Raw genomic sequence first — 17174 nt, forward strand, 5'->3', positions numbered from 1 at the left:
GTGGGAATGAGAGAGAGATCATTTTTCATTTTAACGAGGTAATCTAGATAATGTTATGCAATGTTATGTACTTGGCTCGAGTCGATTTTACTTGGTTTACTAATTCTTCAACTGGAACCCGAATTAATCAATCAGTTTTACTCGGCTTGAGTCGGTTCTTACAATTTTGTGAATAACCCTATTAGCTAAATTAATAGTGTAATTTCTACTAACCAACAATAGTATCTCCAATAATTATTATAATAAAAATATAATAAATAAATAATAAAAATTCAATAATTATGAAAATACAATAATGTTTCATCTCCATTAAATATCGGCCAACTTAGTTTAATCTCATATTAGGTCTGGAAGTAGCTTCTACCATTACTTGCCAGCAATTTTTTGTTTATAGTGACTCAACAAAGCTTATGAATCTACTAGGAAGTAATTCAAAACCATCTGAGCAGCTACACGGGACCAAATTCATCACATTGTGAAAACTTTTAGACAATATATATTTTGTATATATTAACAGATTTAACAATATAGTTGCATATACACTAGCATATGTTGCATGTAAAGAACAGCCGGCCTTATATTATGACTTTTCAAAGGCTCCCTTTATACAAATTCCCAATATTTTTCAACAATGAAGCTCCTTTTTCTTTTGAAAAAAAAAACAAATAAATTTATAACAAAAAATGCAAAAAATCCAATAAGTACAATAAATTAAATTTCAAATGGTTAAATAATAATAGTTTAATCTTCAACAATTATTGAAACTTTACTATTAATTAACAAAAAAATAGATTTATAAATAATTATTTAAAATATATTTATCACCAAAATACAATAAACAATAAATATTAGTTTTAGTACCTATAAATATATAATTAATACATATAAAGATTTTAAAACTATTACCAATAAATATTCATTTTTTGAAAACTATTCTCTATAATCATTAATTGATATAATTGAAATAATGTTTTTATTATTAGTACAGTAATAATTGTAATTATTATTATTATATTTTCATATCTATTAAAAATACTTTTTCAAAAGTTAATACACATTTTTGTTATTTAAAACCTTGAATACCTCTAAATTATTTAATTTATTTTTCATTAATTTAATAATACTTAAATTTTCTAAATTATTTATATTTTATATGATTATTATCAAGTATTATTAAATCTGTTAATATTAATTTTTTGTTTTAAATAAATTTTATTAAAGTTATTATAGAATTTTGTTAACTAAATAATATTTAAAATATCATTCACTTATTAAACTTTTTAATATTTTAAATATTTAAAATATCATTCACTTATTAAACTTTTTAATATTTTAAATATTTAAAATATCATTCACTTATTAAACTTTTTAATATTTTAAATATTTAAAATATCATTCACTTATTAAACTTTTTAATATTTTAAATATTTAAAATATGGTTAATTAAATATTTTTGAAATTTATATGTTTGAAATACTAATTATTTACTAAATTTAATAATTCATAAATTTAGAATGTATATTGTTATTGCACAATTTTTTATTGTACTTTTCATATTTAAGATTGCTATTGTACTTTTCAGTATTTCATTATTTAAAATATAGAGTTATTTAAATATAAGCAATACTTAAATTATTTAAATAATTTCATTATTTAATTTTTATATTTTAAAGTTCTTACATAATATTAAATATTTTGAGATATATTTCTTTTGATATTTTTAATATTTTAATATTTAAAATATTTACTTACTAGAATATTTAAACAATATTTTAATCTTTTTAATTTTTAGTATTTAAATCATGGTTTTCAAAACTGGACCGGACCAAATGGTCATACCAGAAAAATCGGGAATTGATCTCCTAACCGGTTCTGTTTCCCCAAAAACCGGATTTCTGCCCAAAACCATTGATTTTGGTCAGTGGACAGTTGAATCGGGCAGTTAACTGTTCGAACGGTTTTGACCATTATTATTTTTTTATTTTTTATATTTTTTATATTTTTCTACCAAAACGGCCGAGCGTTCGATTTGAATGGTGCAAAGTGCATTGGGGTGGCCGTTCCAAATCGGGTAGGGGATGGTTGTCCCTGACGTTGGTGTTACGCTTGATAGGGAGACGGCGAAGGGCCTCCGACAATGGGCATGGCTTGGGCTAAAATGCCACCATTATCTAACGGAGGCCAAGCTCATCGAGGCCGGTCTGAGTTTGGGTAGGTTCCTTAGAGGGTTGCCTTTTGTTTTGTTAGACAGTTTTGTATGCCCTTAGCTTCAATCAGAATGATGTACTTTATGAGTTTATTGTAAATGAATTAAAGTGCATATTTGATTCATGTTCCTTTGGTATGTTTCTATGTAATACCCTTAAATTGGACACTAAATGAGACTCGTGTTAGTTTAGAATGTTCACAGTCAGTGCATCGATCTAAGGAGACCTATCTTGAAAAGGTTGACACTGTGGTCCCACCAAGTCGGTTTTGGGTGGCCTGTCTCAGCTGCCAGGGTGAGACCCTAGGCACATACAGTGTAGGATTAATTGATGGGCAAAACTGGAATGTTACAGCCGACCCCTAGACTCGATTATGATACTGCACTCAGTGTCGGATTGGGCTGTCTTTGATGTACTAATCAGTGAGATCCTTAGCGGGGGTCAAAACCTAGGTATGTTGGGACAGTCTGAGAATTCACATGAGTGGGGTGATCATAGTGACAGGATCAGCCCCTTTGTCGGACAAAGGTAATGAACAGGGATGCACTCTCACTGATGGAAACTGATGAAGGAAGATTTGGCCCGACCTCGTAATTACGCAACACGTGGCAAAAGCAACAGCTCGACACAACTACGCGCCTAAGGCGAGAGCACCAAAGGGAGGAACCAGTGGTCCGAACTCCCTACCAGCAGTTTGAACTCCCTACTAGGAGCTCGAACTCACCCTTAGGGGTCGAGCCAACTCAAAGGACACTAACCCGAACTAGCCTACCCTATGGCAGTTTGAGACACACCTCTGAACTCAAGACCACCACGCTCACCACTCCAGCACTTCGCCTCTAGGACTCCAAATTGAACAATTGTACCATGCCTAACATCGAGTAAGTTCGTATTCAGGGGCGGCGCACCTGACTGACTTGGGATCTGACGCTTGACAACCACCCTTCAAACGGTCACCTGCCACCGCCACCTGCCACCGCCATCTCCAGGTACAGAGACGGCTCCGACAATGAGTAGTGGCGGTTCTGTCCCAGCAGAAGGGATGACACCCGAACTGGCAGAAACACATAAATTATCATACCTGACCCAACAGAAGCCTCGGTGTGAGTGCACGAAGTGGTTATAAAAGGCCCCCTACCCCCAACAACACGGTATGTGAACTTTGCGCCATCTGGTTTTTATTTTGCCATTGAGAGAATACTAACTTGGGCTTCGGAGCAATCTCACCGGGTTCCCCCCGGAGTTCCCTCATCTTCTCCATTTCAGGCTCCCCGTTGCTCCAATCAGGGGCAAGGTCGCTGATAGCTAGAACCGGCCGAATTGCGCACCATCAATTGGCGCCATTTGTGGGAATCGCTTCTAAAAGCCTCCCTCTAAAACATTCGTAACCTCCTATTCTTCCAAAAGACTCCAACACCCATGGCTTCTTCCAGCAATGCCGGACGTGGCACAGAAATGAACACCACTGGGGAACAACTCCAAATCCCGGTGGTGTGCATCGGACAGTTCACCATCCCCCTCTCGGTGGATGGGATCCCAAGCTTGAGCGCGCCACAAGAAGTGGCGCCCCTAAACCTTCCTGCCCTGAACACCCCTCTTCCACTCCCTACCAAAACAACTTTTGCTGAACCAATTGTTGTCCCACTGACGACCTGCCATAACCAATTGGACGACCTAATGCCATGCATGCGGGCAATGCAAGCCCAAATGCAACAATTCCAGCAGCACCAAGTACTACACCACCTCTCTCAACACCATTATCAACAGCAATTCCCTCAGCTACCCGTGAATCAGTCACTGCTTCCACCTCGGCACCCTGCTCCCAAGCCGGTTAAGGCCTCCCCTCAGGGTAAACGCCCTCACCGAGGAGAAGCCTCCCAACTCCAGAACCCCCCTAATAGCCATGCCTCATCCCCACGCCGAAAGGAAAGGAAAATCGCCCCCGCCTCGCAGCTCGCAGGCGGGTCAGGAACCTCAACCACAAGGTCAGCACCTCGGTGCTCCACGCCTGAGTTCCCGCTCACGGAGAACCGGTTCAGTGCCCTAGCAACAGAGTACAAACATTTCGGGGCCATCGAGCTCGGCAACACAGAGGCCAGCAGCGCCAGTACCAGGTTCGCTCAATGGAGGCACCGACGAAGTCACCGAACTGCCACCCGTGTCCTACCTGAGCTCAGAGGCAAGGAAGAAACGAGCTCGGACGAGGTAAAAGCATCAGCTCCAGTAGTAAAGGTTGTTTCAACAGGGAGAGGAAAGGGGACGTTCATGGCGGGAAGGCTTACGGGCACCACTGTTCGTGGCACATTTGGGCTGGGGATCCCATCCACCAGAAGGGGATGGTGAACTGTCCGATGCACACCACGGGGACTTGAAGTTGTTCCTCGATGGTGTTCATCTCCGTGCCACGTCCAGCATTGCTGGAAGAAGCAAAGAGTGTTGGGGTTTTTTGGAAAAAAGAGGTTATGAGAGTTTTAGGGTGAGGCTTTTAGAAGCGTTCCCACAGACGGCGCCAATTGATGGCGCGCAATCCGGCCGGTCCTAGCCGTCAACGATCTTGCCTCGGGCTGGAGCACAAGGTGCCTGAAACGGGGGAGAAAGCGAATAATCTCCGGGGAAGAACCTGGTGAGAATGCTCTGAAGCTCAAGTTAGTATTTTTCAAAGGCAAGATAAAACCAAATGGCGCAAAATTCACATACCTTGTTCTTGGGGGTTAGAGAGCCTTTTATAACCACTTCGCACACTCACTCCTAAGCTTCTGTCAGGTCGGGTATGATTACCTATGCGCTTCTGCCTGTTTCGGGTGTCATCACCTCTGCTGGGGCAGAACTGCCACTGCTCTTTTTGTTAGAGCCGTCTCTATAACTGGAGATGGTGGTGGCAGGTGGTAGTGGCAGGTGGCCGTTGAAGTGCGGCTGTCAAGCGTCAGATCCCAAGTCAGTCAGGTGCGCCGCCCCTGGATACGGACTCCTTCAGTGTCAGGTACGGCACGGTTGTTCAGTTCGGCATTCTGGAGGCGAAGTGCTGGAGTGGTGTGCGAGGAAGTCTTGAATTCGGATAGAGGTGTGGCCCGAACTACCGTGGGGCAGGCCAGTTCGGGTTGTTGCCCTTTCTGTTCGTAAGGCTCGGGGTTTAAGGGAGAGCTCGGGCTCCTTGTAGGGAGTTCGGACCGCTGGTTCCTCCTTTTGGAGCTCGCGCCTTGGACGTGCTGTTGTGTCGAGCTGTTGCCTTTGCCATGTGTTGAATGATTACGAGGTCGGGCCAAATCTTCCTTCATCAACTCAAATTGGGCAATTAAAGCTAACGTACTATATATGTAAAGTTGTTTAACTTAAGAGAAACAATAAAGTTTAAATTAGAAAATTACTTAAATTACTAAACCAAAAAATAGTGAAGTTATTAAAATTTCTCATTTAATAAAGTTATTTAACAATAAAATTAATAAATGCTTAAAGTACTAGAAATTAGAATTTAGTAAAATGTTAATAATTAGTAAAATTTCTAGTAAATAGTACATTATTAAATTAGTAAATTAGAGCATTAATAAATTAGTAAAGTTACCATAAATTACTAAATTAAAAAATTAGTAAAATAAATTGTCAATGAGGTGTAATTACCAATCAAAGAAATAAGAATAAAATAAGACAATGTCGTAGGAACATCTAAGAAAAATTAAATCCAATGCGTGCTCTACCCCATTCATCTCGGCGTATCGTGTTGTATCTTTTGAAAAAGATAAGGTCTCGAACGCCTGTTTCCAGGTTTCAGAAAACTAAAAAATGTATATATCAGCCGTTTATAAGTACCGATACAATACGTTTGAAACTTGATGCTGATAGAGTGATAAGGTTTCTTTAATGTAACTGGAGTAGGTATCCCACAGGCTCAGATTTCCGTCAATAACATCATGATTGATGCAAACTTGTCGTAGTTCATCAATTGGTTGCCAAATTGGGTATTGATATCTGAATAGTTTTAGTTGTACCTCATCTCCTCGGTATCACCCCTATAATGACAACCGAATCTCCTTGAATATGGAATTTCCTCATTCCTCATTCCAAGGCCCCCACCAAAACAAAATGCATGGCCCAATCTTCTGCTTGAATATGGAATCCAAAAAAATGGTATATTCCAACCTACTGAGCCAGGTAGCGCAAGAACCAACTTAGAACTCTTGTCGTTGTGGTTATCTTCTTCTTTAAATGTTGCACTTTTTATATCTTTATTCAATTTCTTTTATTTTATGTATTATAATATTTGTTCTTATCCATGCACTTTTATATTTTTTTCTAAAATCTTTGCTAATTTTTCTTGTAATTTGTATGTTTTCTTTATTTTTAGACGGTAGAATATTACCAATTTTACGCCATACATGATCCGTTAAGGATAGAATGCAGAGTTTGAGGAAATGGAATTTGCAGTAGGTCTTGCTGGCTTTAAATTTCTTTGAGTTTGAGGAGATAACAAGGGTATAATGTAGAGTTTGAGGAAAATGGAATTTGCAGTAGGTCTTGCAAAGGTTCTTGCTGTCTTTAAATTTCTCCGATTTTAAGGAGATAACATTGGTAGAATGGAGAGTTAAGTTAATTGTGACTCTATGGTTGCTTAAAAGTTGGAACATATATTCAGCGAAAGTAAACTTTTCAATAGATAATTTCTAGCAGTGTGAACGTCGGAAAAATACCAGTAGTTCACTTCATGGTCGAGCATGTGGAGTCGCCACTCATCAGAATACGTAATTGGAAGTGATGGGCCTCCCAGATCTATATTCTAAAAATTAATTCGAATTTAATTGTGACTCCATACCATTTGATCTCGACAAGGCAGCTGGGTAAGTTGAGAGAGAGATATAGAGGGGGGAAGGGGTTAGGCACCCCTCTCGAATACATTTCCCTTTTTGTTTTGGATTCAATATGAAAACATGAATCATCCATTTGTTTGAAAGGAACAGGATGCCTCGACTTCACTTCTGAACCAACCCCCATTTGTAAGCAAGGGTCTAACTAAAAGGACGAGGGTCGCCCCTGAATCCTGATGGTGCGCGATCTAGAAGCTCCTATCTAGAGAATTGCTTGGATGTTTTCACGTGCCGAGCTTGGATCAACCTGCAAATCAGTGCTCAGAGGGACCGGGGTGGAAGACCCGGTGAGGTCGCTTCGATGTTTAAGTTAGTATTATGTATGTTTGCGAGCTAAGTATGGATTCTAGAGAGCTTGAGTGTAAATAATCGCAGGTACCTTTGCCTTGAGGATCGATGCCTTTATATAGTTGGGTAACCATGAGTCCCACGAAAAGGCTCCGGGATCTTTGGGATAAATAGATAAGATCCATTCTGTTTCCGAATGAGAGTGATGAACCGGTTTATAAGGTTTATCTCTTCCCTCCGATTCAGGTGGGGTGAGGATAAGTCCTATTAATGGGCGTTGTGATCCCGGGGAGTTCGGAGTCCATTGGAGAAGCTACTAGAGTTGATTACGTGGCACTTCGGTTCATTGGTCCCGAACTAAATTAGGGGCCAAGGTGCCTTTATGCTAAGATGATCTTACGCTGAGGTGCTCAAGCTCCCGAGCTCCCAAGTTGCTGGCAAGGCTCCCTTTCTGAGTTGTCATCCTACTGGCTAATCGCATCCATGTGTACCCTAGTCGCTAGGTCAGGCCAAATCACCCCTCATCAATCGCACCCCACTCCCCATGCCAGGGGTCGTAACCTCGGTGCGGGGAGTTCACAATCAGTGCAAGCAGGTTGCCCGATTTCTTCTTGGTTCATCTCCCAGTTTTATGGTCAGACCAATGTAACCCATGTGGCTCAATGGAAAAAACCAGATGGCATGTTGGGGACGCACGAACTCGATGCGGTTTATAAACTCCGCAGACGCAAAAAATCGCGCTCAACCGAAATCTTTCTTCGAAGGGAGTGCAGACGGTTTTCATGAGAGCCATAGGATCACTTCGATCTGAACCGTCAGTTCCCGGGTATGGTGGCTATAAATATGGGGACCAAGGTCCCCTTTCCTTTGTCCTTCAAAGTGCATTCGAGAGTTGAGGTCGCACATCCATTCTTCAGCTTGCGTCTTGTATCCGGGGTAGTTCGCTTCCTCTTTCGTCTTTCGGTGAATTCGCCTTGTCCCGCCCCTTTTTTACTCTGATTTTGTTTGTTCCCCTTTTATTCATTATGTCTGCCCTTAGTTTAGATAGCCTTCTAGATGGGAGCGGTGAGTTCGCTGGGACCGAGGTGGGTACCTTGGCACAGACCGCGGAGCCTCATCCTGCCGAGGTGGGCACTTCGGCAGAGGATGATGACCCCAATCTGTCTGAGGCAGACTCACCTCGCTGAGAGCAAGAAGCTTATGGAAAATCGGCATCCTCCTCACACCGAGGTCGCCTACTAGACAGCTTCGGTCTGTCTACAATGACAGTGGATAGGCTCCTATCTTTAGTAGCTCAGTATAGGCTTCCCAAGGACTTCATTTATAGTATTCCCTTAGGCAATTTTCCTTGGGATCATGGTCACGATGAGATCATGATTTTCAAGGAACAACTCGTAGCTGGCCTACATCTTCCACTCCACCCTTTTATAGTTCAAATCGTCAAATTCATTGACATCGCCACAGACCAGCTCCACCCGAACTCCATTCGCAACATTGTAAGTACCATCTCCCTTTTTCAGGACTATAACTGACCTCCTAACCTTTTCATTTTTTCCTCGATCCTTTCCATCAAAAAGAATTCTACCTGTGTTCTACCCGAGCACAGGCGTGGTTATTACATGTCTCTTCACCCTACGTACAAGTTGTTACACGAGCTTCCCAACAAATTCCTGGCCTGGAAGAGACGTTACTTCGTAGTCCATAACGCGGAGGGTGGATTTCTTCAACTCACTAGAGGCCTGCCATTCAGGACCCCGATGTTAGGTTGGATAAACAGGTGTGGGAGGAAGTCCGAGCTTGGGCAAAGCTTGGCCTAAAGTTTAAGGACTTTGTGACCAAGGAGAAGCTCGTGCAGGCAGGCCTTTGCTCTCCCAGTAGGTCACCAACTGTTACTCTTTTTCTTATTTTGTTTTACTTTGATGTTGCATCTAACTCTGTTTGTTGCCTTCTTGCAGTCATCATGGCCGACTTCTCTGCTGACGAGCTCTTCAAAGGCATGCAGAAAGGCAAGAAGAAGAAGAGGGCCTCCAAGAAGGCCCACATTCATGGGGAGGTTCCCACCTCGGACGTCTGTGTCCCCACCTTTGAACCTCCAGCCGACACCGAACAGCCACTGGAAATCGAACTGGTCGAGGAGAACCAGGATAGGGCTTCTCCACGTCATTTGCCCGAGGAAACTACATCTTCCAAGGCTCAGCGAGCTCAGTAGGCTACCCCATCGGGCGGCGACATCCCAGGTCGAAGTGTCTTGAGTCTAAAGCTTGGTTCCCTCAAAAGAAAAGGTGCGGTCTTCCCCGGAGAGGTTACTCGATTGGCCAAACTACCGGCCGCTCAGCTCGGGAGAAGAGCGGCAACACACTGCACAACCAAAAATTCTGTATGTTACGAGCCATGATGGTTACCAGGGGCTCGACTTCCACCCACTTCGTAAAGTAATCTACTGCCACAACCAGGAACATCCTCTGCCCGGTTGCTGGTAGGAAAGGACCAAGGATGTTGATTTCTCACTACATGAAAGGCTACGGGCTAGTAAGGTATTTCAAATCAGTAGTAGGTTGATGGTTGATATTGGCATGCCTTTGACATCTGTCGCACTTCTTGATGAGCTTGAGTGCAACTACCTTCATTGTGGTCCAATAGTAACCCTGCCTTAACACCTTCTGTACAAGGGCTCTGCTCCCCAAATGTCCTCTTCACAGGCCTTCATAGGTGTCACAAAGTACGAGCTTAGCTTTTGAGGGTTGTAGGCAGCGCATAGGTAGGGGAGCGTGAAAGATCTCTTGTATAGTCGTCCATCTATGAGGACGTACCTTGCTGATTGACGCTCTACCCTTCGAGCTGCATTGCGTTCAGCAAGTAGGGTCCTGTGGAGCAAATAATTAGTGAGCGGGTTGATCTAGTTTGGTTCCACTTGCAACAAGGAACCGGCCTCTTATGCCCCCCGAGAATGCTGGGCCGAGATAGGTCCTCTATTTACACAGTCCACATAGTGTTGTCGCTCGTGCTCGCTAAACGTGATAAGGCGTCGGCCTCAATGTTCTTGGACCTTGGAATTTGCCTAATGAAACATAAGCTGAAACTAGGCAGGATCTCTCTCACTTTGGCCATGTAAGCTGCCATAGTTTGGTCGCAGGCTTCATATTTGTCAGTGACTTGGTTGACCACCAATTGTGAGTTGCTACATACGATAAGGTACTTTGCTCGTTGGTTGGATGAGTCGTCTACATGGAGGATCAATGGCTCCTCATCCAAAGTCGGTACTACTTTGATTGGGTCTGGTGCCGCACCGGTTGATGCCTCCAATGTGTGAGCAAGCTCAATCAGTTCTGAAGGGACAGGAAATCCATTACATGGACGCCCAGAATTGTGGAATAAAGGGGAAGAATTTCAAAAATTTTTCTTTCCCTTCAATTGGGAATCGAATTCCCTATTTAGAATCAGATCTGAACCAAAAGGAGGAGGAGAGAGATAATACCTGATACAGAGAAACAATATCTCTCAATGGAGGTGTTCACGCCCAAGGTAGAAACCAAAATCTGCTCCCACTGAAGATGGCGCAGTGCAAAGTGGAGCAGAATCAACAGTGTCCTTCCTAAGAACTTGATTCTTCCTAATAATCACATGGACGGCTTGTGAATACAACTCATACCAATCTTTTCTCCAAAAGATTGGAATCAAGATCCAATCTTGATTTCTCCCAAGCAATGGAGATCAAGCTGCTATAGGCGGCGACTACAGGAAGGAGGCAGCTAGAGAGAATTTGCAGGGTGCAGAATTCTCTCCTCTGTGATCTCAGCTCTGAAGACAAGACTTCTTTGATCAGTACCAAACTAACTACTTCGTCACTTGCGGAGAGGAATAATTTTAACTTGTCCCCCTCTTCAAGTCAAGTTAAAACCGATGCAGTACTTAAGTACCTTTTCAGCTCGTCAAAGGCGAGCTGTCACTCTTCGGTCCATCCGAAATTCTTGCTCTTTTTTATTGCTTTAAAAAAGCGTAGGCATCGGCCCGCCAATTTAGACATGAAGCGGCTTAGGGCAGCTACCCGGCCAGTGAGCCTTTGGACTTCCTTTATTTTTCGAGGTGGTCTCATATCTACGATTGCCTTTTTTTTCTGAGTTGGCTTTGATGCCATGTTGGTTGACTATGTAGCATAGGAATTTTCCCGAAGTGACTCCGAAGAGACACTTATTCAAATCTAATTTCATATTGTATCTTCTTAAAATTTTAAATACATCATTTAAATCATTTAACAAAGAGTTCGAGAATTGGGTCTTCACGACCATGTCATCAACATTACATTCTATTTTATTGCCAATAAACAGCTCAAAAACTTTATTTACAAGGCATTGAAATGTTGCCTCAACATTTTTAAAACCAAAGGGCATAATTTTATAACAATACGGCCCAAGCTCAGTTACAAATGTGGTTTTTTCTTAGTCAGTAGGGTCCATCCTAATCTGTTTATAGTTGGAGTGGGCGTCTAGAAAACTCAGCAACTCGTGCCTCGAGGTCGCATCTACTAGGCGGTCAATTTTGGGTAGTAGGAAGCAATCTTTCGGGTAGGCTCTGTTCAGGTCGGTGTGGTCAGCCCACATGCGCCACTTGCCATTGGCCTTCTTCACCAGCACCGGGTTGGCGACCCATCTCGGGTAATGGACTTCCCTGATAAAGTCTGAGGTGAGGAGCTTCTTGACCTCCTCATCGACCACCTGCCACCACTCCAGGGCGAGGTTGCATTTTCTTTGTCTTACTGGCCTGAATGAAGGGTCCTCATCGACCACCTGGTGGGCTAATCTTGTAGAACTATGAGGTGGAGAGTGCTTGATGGGCAGTGCTTGATCATTAAGGGCTGAGAGGTTATGTATAAGACCATTTAGGATAGTACCTGGTGGGCTAATCTTGCATCTGCCCACAGTCCCTGGGTTTTTATAAGATGGCTTGGCCCAGGGACCACTTAATGTAAGTGTTGGGCCCATAGAGTCCATGTGATGGGCTCAAGGGTTTATTGAGCTTCTCAGTGAATTCGGCTGGGCCTTGTGATAAAGGCTGGGACAAATGTGGTTGGTGTGTAGATCAATGCTTGGGTCCCACGCCATACAAAGAAGCCCAACTGGGCAGTAGATTGAAAACTAGTTAAGCACTGAACATTTAATGGGCCAAAAGTCAATTTCGAGCTAGACTGATGTGATCACCCATCTATGGGGCAGATTTGAGATTAATGTTAGCAAAAGGATAGGGCATTTTAACTTTATCCATTATGGGAGACCAAATTCAAATAAGATATGAATCTGGTAACCTCCTGATAAGAAGAGGAGTAAGCTAACTGAATCTACAGATATGATTAAGATCATCCCCTATCCAAATACTGATTTGGATTGGGATAACTCCTAATTAAGAGGTTTCTTAATCAAAAAGAAAAGAGGAGAAACCCTAAGAGAAAAACATTAGATTTTGAACAAGGGGTTTTGAGAAAGCAAGAAAGCATCATGCGAACGGAGATTAGATCTCATTCACACTCCAGAGAGAAGAGAGGCAATTCAGCCATCTTCGTCCTAGGAGTTCTCCTCCAGCCGCCGCCACTCTTTCTGACAAGATTCGATCTTTGAAGAAGAAAGAAGTCAAGAAATCAGTTTTTGACATCAGTCTTGCAGAAAAGATAGAAAAAGATTCGGTGTTCAGAGTTTCCAGAGGATTCTTGCGAAGGATCCAATGTGTAGGACGCACTCTGCTAGTTCCGTTGCACCCACAGCTGTGTCATCTTCAGCAGGAGCGGATCTTGGTGTCCACTTTGGGCGTGAACACCAACTTTGGGAGATATTGCTTCTCCGGATCAGGTATATTCCTCCATTTTTCTTTTTGGTTCAGATCTGGTTTAATTATGGTTCAAGTAGAATCCTTGAATATTGTATTCTAAATTTAGGGAATATGATTCCCAGTTGGATGAAGGTAGGAAAATTTTTGAAATTCACCCACCCATTCCGCAACCTTCTTGGCGTCCATTAGATGGATCCTACCATTCTTTCATCTTCTATCAGGGAAGCTTGCTCCTCGGTGTACTCCATTGGTCGCTCGAGCTCGACATCTTTCGCCAGCTCACTCCTCAACTGCACTTTTGTACCAACACCCTTTTGTAAGTAGGGTCTAAGATAAAGGATGAAGGTCGCCCCTTTTTTATTAGAACCCTGGTGGTGTGCGATCTGGAAGCTCCTAGCTAGAGAATTGCTTGGATGTTCTCGCATGGAGAGCTGGATCAACCTACAAAACAGTGCTCAAAGGGACCGGGGTGGAAGACCCGATGAGGTCGCTCCGATGCTTAAGTCAATATTCTATGTGTTTGCAAGCTAAGTATGAATGCTAGAGAGCTTGAGTGTAAGTAATTGCGTGTACCTTTGCCTTGAGGATCGATGCCTTTATATAGTTTGGTAGCCGTGAGTCACACGGAAAGGCTCCGGGATCTTTGGGATAAATAAATAAGATCCGTTCTGTTTTTGAAGGAGAGTGATGAGCCGGTTGATAAGGTTTATCTCTTCCCTCCAATTTGGGTGGGGTGAGGATAAGTCTTGTTAATGGGCATCATGATCCCAGGGGGTTCGAAGTCCGTTGGAGAAGCTTCTGGAGTTGATTATGTGGCACTTCGGTTCTTTGGCCCCGAACTAAATTAGGGGTCGATGTGCCTTTACGCCGAGATGCCTTTGTGCTAAGATGATCTTACGCTAAGGTGCTCAAGCTCCTAAGCTCCTAAGTTGCTGGAAAGGCTCCCTTGCTGAGTTGTCATCCTACTGGCTGATCACATCCACGTATACCTCGGTCACCACTAGGTCAAGCCAAATCACCCCTCATCAAACCCCAACCATCGGACTCGGTTGGTTGGTCAAAAGGAAGGAGAAGTACGAGCCTCTCAAATGTCAGAGAATGCGCATGTTCTCATATGCAAAATTTAATGCAAGGCTGAAACTTAAACAAAACAAGGAAAACTTAAAATAAATCAAATTACATGCTAGCAAACCCTGGACTCAGCAATATGTGAGGTAAAGGATTTTAACTTTTGTAGCCCTGAACGAAATAACGACGCTACGGTTGGGATTTGCTAAATGAGTAAACTCAAGGGCTTTAGTTTGGACAATTTTGACGAAACTAATCTTTGATATCATTGTTATGAAAAACCCCAGCTCGGTAGTGGAGGTGAGAGCAGGATGCCGCTAAGGCTTTGACAAAAATCAGGTGAAGGTCAACATTCGATAGATGAGAGCTTTGTATGATAGTACTATAACGAAGATGGTGATTGTTATATTTTGCTTTGAATCGTTGCTCCTTTCTCCCTTAAATTTTCTCTCATTCTCCTTCTCGAACCCTCTCTCTGTTCACACTCTCTCTCTCTCTCTCACTCTCTCTCTCCTCTTGAACTACCTCTTTTTGAACCTGAAAGTCTCTCTCTCGGCTTTCCTAGTGAGATGACTCCTCTCCCCTTGAGCACTCTCTTAAACGCTCTGCTCTAGCCTAAGCCCTCTCTTGTCTCTCTTTCTCTTTCTAAACTTGAGAATCTCTATATGCTCTTAGCACAATGACTCCTCCCTGCTCGATATCTATTTTTCTCTCTCTAATTCTCTTGGTCCCTAGAGAACCCATCTCTTTGCCTCCCTCTCTCTTCAAAAATTGCTCTTTCATCTTAGTTTGTTAGACTTTCAAAAGGAGAACCACCGAGAGAGCCCCTTTCTTCTACTTTCGAAGCCCTCTCACCGATTCAACTCAGGGGTCCATCACTTACCATCGATCTTCTCTTCTCAAGCAACTATTCCTTTTCTCTAATTCTCGACCCCTCTTCTTGGGATAGGTTCATCCTGTTTGTAAGGAGAGGAAAGGGTAGTTTTTGTTGACTCTTAAAATAAATGGGGTTTTGGAAGGTTGGGGTTTAGAGATATAGAAAGGTTTCGTAACTTGAGGTCCAAAGGGTAATTTTGTAATTTTGGGTTAGTGGTAACTTACAAAGTTGAGATAAAAGTGCAATTTGATAATTTGGGTATCAAAGGATGATTGGGGTAGTCTAGGGTTTGAAAGGGTTGGTTTATAAGGGTAATTTGGTCATGGAGGGTATTTTGGTAATTTGGTCAAGGGGTATTCTAGGAATTTAGGGAAGGGGTATTTTGGGTAACTTGGTTAAGGGGTATCTTCAAAACTCGGGAGAAGGGGTATTTTGGGTAATTTGGTTAAGGGATATTTTGGTAATTTTGAAGGATTTGGAATGGAGGGGTATTTTTGCGAATTTAATTTATGAGGGGCATTTTTCGATGACTTGAAAAGTGAGCAGTCTTATGTATTTGACATGAAGGTATTCTGGTATTTGACATGGAGGTTGAGATTTCGATTCTTTGGATTTTTTAGGTTTTGATAGGGTCAGAATGGTTTAATCGGTATTTGAGGGTGAGTTGAGGGTTTAGACAAAGAACCAAGCAAAAATCGGGTGTTGACAAATAGTGATCTAAAATTACAGAGTTTAGTTGTAATGGTCATCATACATCAGTATTTATAAAAACAAAAACAATCATTCTACACCAATAAATGGTGAAAATGAGCCAACTAATCCAATCGAAATCGATACATGAAAGAGAGGATAAAAAATATTAGCAAGAGAGGATAAAGAATTTGAAGAGGTTATTCCACACTCAAGCGATGCAGGAGATCCAAACTCTAAGAATATCCTGTGACACCAGAGGTTGTTCAAAGCTCACACATGACTTGTACTCCCTCTCTAAGATTGTCTCAATCATCCTTTGTAGAGTACTCACGCCCACATAATCAATTGAAAGGAACTCTGAAACATTATTCTTCCACTCGAACTATAACCTTGTCCTTGGGTTCCTTCAGGCATTTTTTCAATTGTCTCCATCTTTGTGTTCATCCGTTCACTCGTCTCATCTATTTGATTCGTCGTTTAATTCTTTTTAAACAACAGAAAATTAATTGCAACAAAATTTAACCAAGTATAGCTCAAATGTTTACCTCTGTGGGATTCTCCACCGGTGTAGGGGTGGCTAGTGTCAAAGTTTCTTGACATGGATCACTGTTCTTAGGTGTGTCAGATAGACTACCCATGGTGTCAAAAATTTTTATTCAACATTGATAACCATATATTGTTTTTGTGTTACACAATAGTATGCACGTTTTTGTATCTACATATATTGCTCTCATCTTACTATTATAGTTGTAATGCCATTGATGTATAATATGGCTATATTTATAGTGTTCTTGCCACCAACAATATATTATATGCGCTTAAAATTATCTTCGAGTGAATTTATGAGCTAATTTCTTTGTTTACTTTTTTTGCTTATGATATAACCAATATTTAGTTCAGCCTATTCAATGCCACAATCAACAATTGTGCTTGTTTAAAAATATAACCATGACAAGTATGATTTTACCACCCATTTAATTAATATTTGTGAGTGTGCGTGCGTGTGAATATATTTTACTGTTTGATACATTTTGATTATTATAATTTTTTTTTGTTTTTATTGGTGTATGAATAATACCATTATAGATGTTTACTGGCATGATAAACATTATTAGTTTATATTGCACCAATTAGTTAAGTTACCTTGACTTTGAAAAAAAAAAATTTATAGATTTGTTGGTTGAATAAGTCCAAATGGGTAAAGATGATTGGAGTGTGTTTAAAGATTAGTGCATGAAATGAAGTTAAAAATGGATTTTTTTATTAAATTTTGATCGAAGTTTAACATAAAGAATTTTAGCAATAAGTTTCAAAATTTGAAGTATAGGTATAAAGAGTTTTCAAAATTAGGATTTGGACAATCATGAT

This window comes from Nelumbo lutea, chromosome 3 (genome assembly GCF_056320005.1).
Source record: "Nelumbo lutea isolate HS-2025 chromosome 3, American lotus-T2T, whole genome shotgun sequence".
NCBI classification, from domain to species: domain Eukaryota; kingdom Viridiplantae; phylum Streptophyta; class Magnoliopsida; order Proteales; family Nelumbonaceae; genus Nelumbo; species Nelumbo lutea.